General features: G+C 33.4%; 1 long non-coding RNA gene across 1 annotated transcript; it reads right to left on the bottom strand.

Moving 5' to 3' along the window:
* Positions 1–925: 925 nt before the first annotated feature.
* Positions 926–6,191, bottom strand: LOC127742401 (uncharacterized). Its single transcript, XR_008003611.1, has 3 exons — positions 5,911–6,191; positions 2,105–2,594; positions 926–1,197 (listed from the first exon to the last, which is right to left on the bottom strand). It is a non-coding gene; the product is annotated as an uncharacterized LOC127742401 (long non-coding RNA).
* Between the last annotated feature and the right edge of the window lie 290 nt (positions 6,192–6,481).

The following is a 6,481-nucleotide window of genomic DNA, read 5'->3' as shown; positions in this document are numbered from 1 at the left end:
GATGATAAGAAAAAATAAAAATAAATCGCAGCAATAACAACATCAATAGAAGAAGAAGGAGGTGTACGAAAAAATACATAAAGAAACACAAAGAAAAAGAACAGTGTGATTTTACGCGGATGTTATGTGAGTGAGTTTTGTTGGGTTTGAGCCAACTTGATTGGATTTAATTGCCAAAAAAACTTGAGTGTATAGCAAGACTGATGTATAAAACCCATTATTTTATATATCATAAGTTATAGAATGATAAAGAATAAAATACAAAAAGATAAAGAATAAAATACAAAAACTATTTGTGACTTTATTTGTATTTTAATTTCTAATTTTTTTCTTTTTTATTTAAAAAAATATATTTTATATCCTTTAATTTTGAATACATATTTAGTTTAAACTTATAATTTCTAAAGATAAAAAAATTTATAATTTTTAAATTTATAAACATTAAAATTTTTTTATTTTAAATATCTAATAAACATAATCATTAACCAAGTTTTTGAAGAAAAATAATAGAATGGTCGGCCCATCGAATAAGTCTATCTTACGCCACCTGAACCCGCCAAAATCCATGAGTTAAACGGTGCATGTTAAGCAGGTTTTTGTTATGGCAATCTCAAATTTCTAGAATAGTCCATCTTTTTTTGCGTGTTACACAGATATGGTAAGTTTCGATCTGTTTGTCACCCCTAAATTTTGGTCATTTGAAATAATGCCATTTTGGAATTTTTAAAAAACCAGTTGATTTTTGGTTCGGTTTGACTGACCAATTTTTAGTTTGTTTTTCGATTCAGATGTGATTTTTAACAAAGTTCTAATTTTTAGTTTGTTTTTCGATTCAGATGTGATTTTTAACAAAGTTCTAAAAATCAAATCGATCATTGAACCGTTCTTGCAACTAATTTATTAGCTTAGAGGTTTAACTGGTTCAATCGTGGTTCAACCAAAATAACCAAATTATAAAAATATAATATATAAGTTATAAACAAACATAAAAAAATATAAATACAATCTAATATAAATCTTAAAAATGCACAAATTAAAATAACAATACTAACTAAAGCCTCAAATTCCATATAAATAAGATTTTAAAAAATAAATTGGACATTAAATTACAAGGTTCTAAAAATCGAACCGATCATCAAATCGCTCGAGCTACTGATTCATTGGTTTAGAAGTTCAAATGATTCAACTGTGCTTCAACTGAAATAATTATAAATAAATATACAAAAATATAAATATATTCTGATATGAATCTTAAATATATATAAATTAAAAGTATAATTCCAATTAAAATCTCATAATCACATTTAAATACAACACATGAGTCAAATATAAAAAATCAAATATCAAAGGTCAAACTTTATATACGTATAAAATTTATAATATTATATGAAATTTAAGACAGTCACAAGAAACAAAAAAATTCATTAAATTAACTAATAATAAATATTTGATCATCTACTTATCTAGTTAATTGAGTTAATTCAATTCATCTATTTCTTTATTAAAAACAAAGATGACAAATTCATTTCTTCTCTAACAAAACTGATTATAATGAATAAATAGAAACTCTGAAAAACTTTTAACAAAATTTTCAGCTGATCACAATTTTAGCAAAATTTCAACACAATTTTAACAAAGATTAACCATCTTTTTTCAAAAATTAACCAAAGAAACCCAGCAATGAACTAATCATTTAATGATTCAATCAACACTAAGAATACAAAATATAGAGTACATAATAGAACAGCACTGGAACATAGCTAATCATTCAATGATTCAAGTTATGAAGGGAAAAGCTCTAAGATGGTTCAATCATTGCTAACAATCAAATATGCATTCAATCTTGCTAGAATCAAGCAACAATTTAGCAATCATAAACTATAATTTCAGATCTAAAATCAGTAACAACAGAAATTATATGATTGCAAATTAGTAATTACAATGAAGCAGCAACACAAATTCAGCAACAACAGAACCAACTGCAACAACTAAAAAATTTCATGCCAACAATAACTTCAAAATCCAATTTCAAAACACAAACTCAGCTCAGAATCTTAAAAATTAACTAGAAAATAAAGATAAAATTGAAGAAGAAATGGCCTACCAGTGAGACGTCGAGGGAGGAATGGCGGTGGCAGAGTGAGCTCAGAGAGAGTGTGAGCTCGGAGGAACACGGTGCTGACAGTGACCTCATAAAGATGCCAAGAACAGAGCTCGTTACAACAAGGAGACGACGGCCAAGGAGGAGCAGTTCGTGACGGCAATTAGAAGAGCTCTGAATAGAGATTCCAACTCCTTGTGCAAATAAGCATTTGGACGTGCTCATGAAAGGTGCAACCTCTGTATTTTGTTAAAATGCATCCACCAATACTAAATGCAGATTCAGATGCTACCATAGTGATAGGAATACTTAAAACATCTCTGGCCATAACTGACAGGGTTGAAAATCTATCCTCATTATTCTTCCGAAATTCAACACATACATCATACTTTAAATCATCTTCATTGGTGTGAATCAAACCTTTCTTTAGATAAATCTCTAATTCATCTTTATCCAGGGAAGTTTGAATGTCACAAGCAAATTCTCTAAATTCCTAAAAGATGTAATATAAAAATTTTTTAATTAACGAATAAAAATAATAGGAGGAAAAAATAATACTAGATTAGAATTAAATACCTTCCTCACCATTTTACTCTTTGTAAGCCTTCCTTCTTCAGGTGAGTTAGGAGATTGGTTACTATAAAAAATTGTTGAACCACTAAAAGTACTTTTATACTCCCCATACAACATTTTAAATTTCTCTAATACTTCAATTGCCTTTGATTCAGAGATTGAAGGGTCTAACATTTTGTAACAAAATCTCATGAACTTTAACTTTAATCGAGGATAAAAAATTACTCCAAAAGCCAAAACGGTGCTATAATCTTTCCAATATTTATCAAACTTTACCTTCATTTTCAAAGCCATATTCATAATAACAGCTTCAACACTTATTTGACTGTCTTCCAAGAGGTATTTAATTTTCCAAACTTGCATAAAATACAAATTTGATGTTAGATATAATGAACCTAAAATGAGGTTTGTAATTTCATAAAATGGCTCCAAGAATTCACACTTTTTTTTTGCTAAGCTCCATTCTTCATTTGTCAGACAATGCTTATAAGCTCTATCTGCAACTCTGAGGCAGGAGTGTACATGGCTCGGACTGGCCTGGGCCCAAAGCAATTTGGGGCACGTTGGCCCGAACTCGAAGTGGCTTGGGGTTGCCCTGGGAAAAGAAAACGAAACCTGACAGGGAAACTAAACTGGAACTAGGCCATAGCTCGGGTCACTCGGACCTGGCCCGGTGATTCATACTACTAGAGGGGAATAGTAGAGGCCAAACACTCTAGGGCACGCTTAGTTTGCACTTTGTAGCGCACAAGGGCACACAACTCTCTTTCCTCATTACCACAAGACGCAACCACGCACCCTCAATCCCCCCATGGCTCACGAACAGTGCCACCACTCTTCCTCTATCAGCCGTCTCTCTACCTCTCACCAACCCCCGTCATCCTTTCTCTCTCAGCCCTCTTTCTGTCTCTCACCAGCCACCATCACGACGCCCGTCACCACTCACCGGCCTCAGAGTCACGACGGTGCTGCACTGTTTCTCGCCTCTCGGTGATGACTAGTCGACGACCCTCAGCAACAATGAATGCAAAGTGTGATGATGCTTCTCTGACTCTCAACGACGACTGATTTTCCCCTCTGGTCAAATGGCCACGACGGTGCTACCCCTAGTCGTCCTCTTCTTTTCTGCCACTGGTCTTCTTCTTCTTCTTCTCTTTTCTGACCTCTGCTCAAGCTCAGGTAAATAATTATTGTTCTGCTTAGCGATTTTGATTATCGGATCTTCTGAATATTAGGGATTTTAACTATTGGAACTTTTGAATATTAGGGGTTTTGATTATTGTTCTAATTAGGTGTTTCTTCATGTTTTAATATTTGATTATTGTTCTGACTAGGTGTTTATTATTTTAATCAGAATTTTGATTACTGTTTTGATTGTTGATTATTGGAACTTCTGATTAGGTGTTTATTGTTCTTCTTATTTTAGTGTTTTGTTATGATTTTGTTCTGATTATTGCTGAACTTCTGAAGCATTGCTGAATTTATTCTTGATTTTGTTTGTTTAGATAACGAACAATGGGAGGAAGAGATAATTATATACCTCTACAAATTACCGAGAATAATTTTGTTAACTGCCCAGTTCTCACCCGGTATGATTGTGGCCTAAAGGTGTTTAGGTTTTATTAGGTCTAGGGCCGGGTTAAGGTCTAACAAATAGGCCCGATATATATTTTGGATCGGGTCTATGTTAGATCAAACTTGCCTTCACCCAACCCATGTACACCCCTACATTGAGGATATTAAATACTTTTTCAAATTTGATTGCACTTTTCAACATCATATATGTAGAGTTTCATCGATTTAGAACATCTGATTTTAGACCACCACCTTCTTCAATTTCTGCTTGCTGTATTTCACAATTCTCCCATATGAAGCTTTCAAATATTTTACACTTTCTCTTATTTTAAATAAAGCTTCAGCAACCACCTTTAACCCTTTCTACACAATTAAATTCAAAACATGAGCAGAGCAACACAGATGAAAATATTCACCATTGTAAAGCAAACTATTTTGCTACGTAGATGGATTTTCAAGATGTTTTGCATGTTGTCATTTCCAGAAGTATTATCTAAAGTAATAGATAGTACTTTCTTATCAATACTACATTGCTTCAAAGAGTTAAATAAGATTGCTTCTAGATCAGTCTCAGTGTAGAGAGAAATCATTCAACAAAAATTTAAAATCTTACTCACTAGTTGCCAATTCTCATCAATAATGTGAGCTGTCAGACAAATATATCCTTTAGTGCTAGATGTTGTCCACACATCAGATGTCAAACAAATTCTATTAGGTATCCTAGACATCATCTGCTTTAATTTTTCTTTCTCTATTGAGTAAACCATTTTAAGACCTGATACTAAAGTGTTTCTAGAAGGCATCACAATCGTTGGACTAATGTAATTAATCCAATCTTTAATACCCTCATACTCAACAAAGCTAAACACAAGATTATGTTTTACTATAGCTTGAGTGACTTTTTTCTAATGAACATTCTGGTCAATTTTGGTTGGAGGACCCTCTATATCATCATCAAATCTAATACTAAGGGGTATGAATTTACAAGAAACTATATGACGACTCAAATGAAAAGTCCCGTAACTATTCTTAGTTTTTAGATTCTTTCCAATTTTGTATTCATGATTACAAAATTTGCATGCAGCCCCTTTAACACCATCTCTATCTTTTTCAATCTTCTTAAAAAACTTCCAAACATTAGATATTTTGCCAGAATCAATACTACCAGAAACTTGAATAAGAGTCTCAGAAACAATCTCATCATCCATGTTTATAAATTTTCTAATCTTATTTAGACAATCAAAATACTATTTAAAAGTCAAGAAATAAAACAATCTTCCAAATTAAATGAATGCTAGAAAATGAATTGGATAAGAATATTATGAAGAAGAACATGAACTTCCATCAAAAAATACTTTTATAGGAACTATTAAGATTAATCAAGCACTCACCAACAATCAAGTTAGAAAGAACATAATTAAATATCCTATCTTTTCACATTTAGTTTCAGAACTGAAGTGCCAAAAGTAGGAAAAGTTCCCCATGAATTTGAAGATTATGCGACAGAAAAAACAAAATTAGGGAAAAACTAGAAGTCAATGAATCGAGCTTCAAGTTATAAAGCTGATTACGAATACATGGAAAAATATTAAAGCTTGCAACTACAATTGAAATTGAATACCAAACAGGGATTAGGGTGTAGCCAAGCTTGCAAAACTCACCTCTAATGCTTTGAATCAGTTTCGCATCAGGGAGGAAGAGCAACCACCGATTTCATCCACCAAGTTAGGGAGGAGGAGCAGCCACCGTGTTGTCCACTACATCAGGAGGAGGAACACCACGTTAGGGAGGAAGAGCAGCCACTGCGTCATCCACTGTGTCAGGGAGGAGGAGTAGCCACCCCGTCGTCCACCGATTTCTTCTTCTCTGGGTATAGCCACTGATTTCGTCAGGGAGGAGGAGCAGCACAGCCGTGCAGGTCATAGTTTCTTCTTCTTACAGATGAAGATGAGTTATGTCTTTAGGGATTTTAGGGCTCATAGGGCCAGCCCTGTTTCATTTTTTGGGGGGTTTAATTAGGGCCAGGGCCTTATAAATGTGTTTTTGTCATTTTTAGGGTTGTGGGCTGAAATTATGTTGAAGGGCTTAGGGTCAGCCCTAGGGCCTTAAGCTCAATTAACACCACTAGGGACAACGACTACGGAGTAGGGACAACAACTAGGGTTTCTTGGTGTGTGTTTTATTTAATTGTTTATCTTCCTAAGTTTGATTTGTTTGATAATGAAGATTTGT

The sequence above is a fragment of the Arachis duranensis genome, chromosome 10 (genome assembly GCF_000817695.3).
Source record: "Arachis duranensis cultivar V14167 chromosome 10, aradu.V14167.gnm2.J7QH, whole genome shotgun sequence".
NCBI lineage: Eukaryota > Viridiplantae > Streptophyta > Magnoliopsida > Fabales > Fabaceae > Arachis > Arachis duranensis.
The sequence above is the reverse complement of the archived record's forward strand: the minus strand, read 5'-3'. Positions and strand labels throughout refer to the sequence as shown.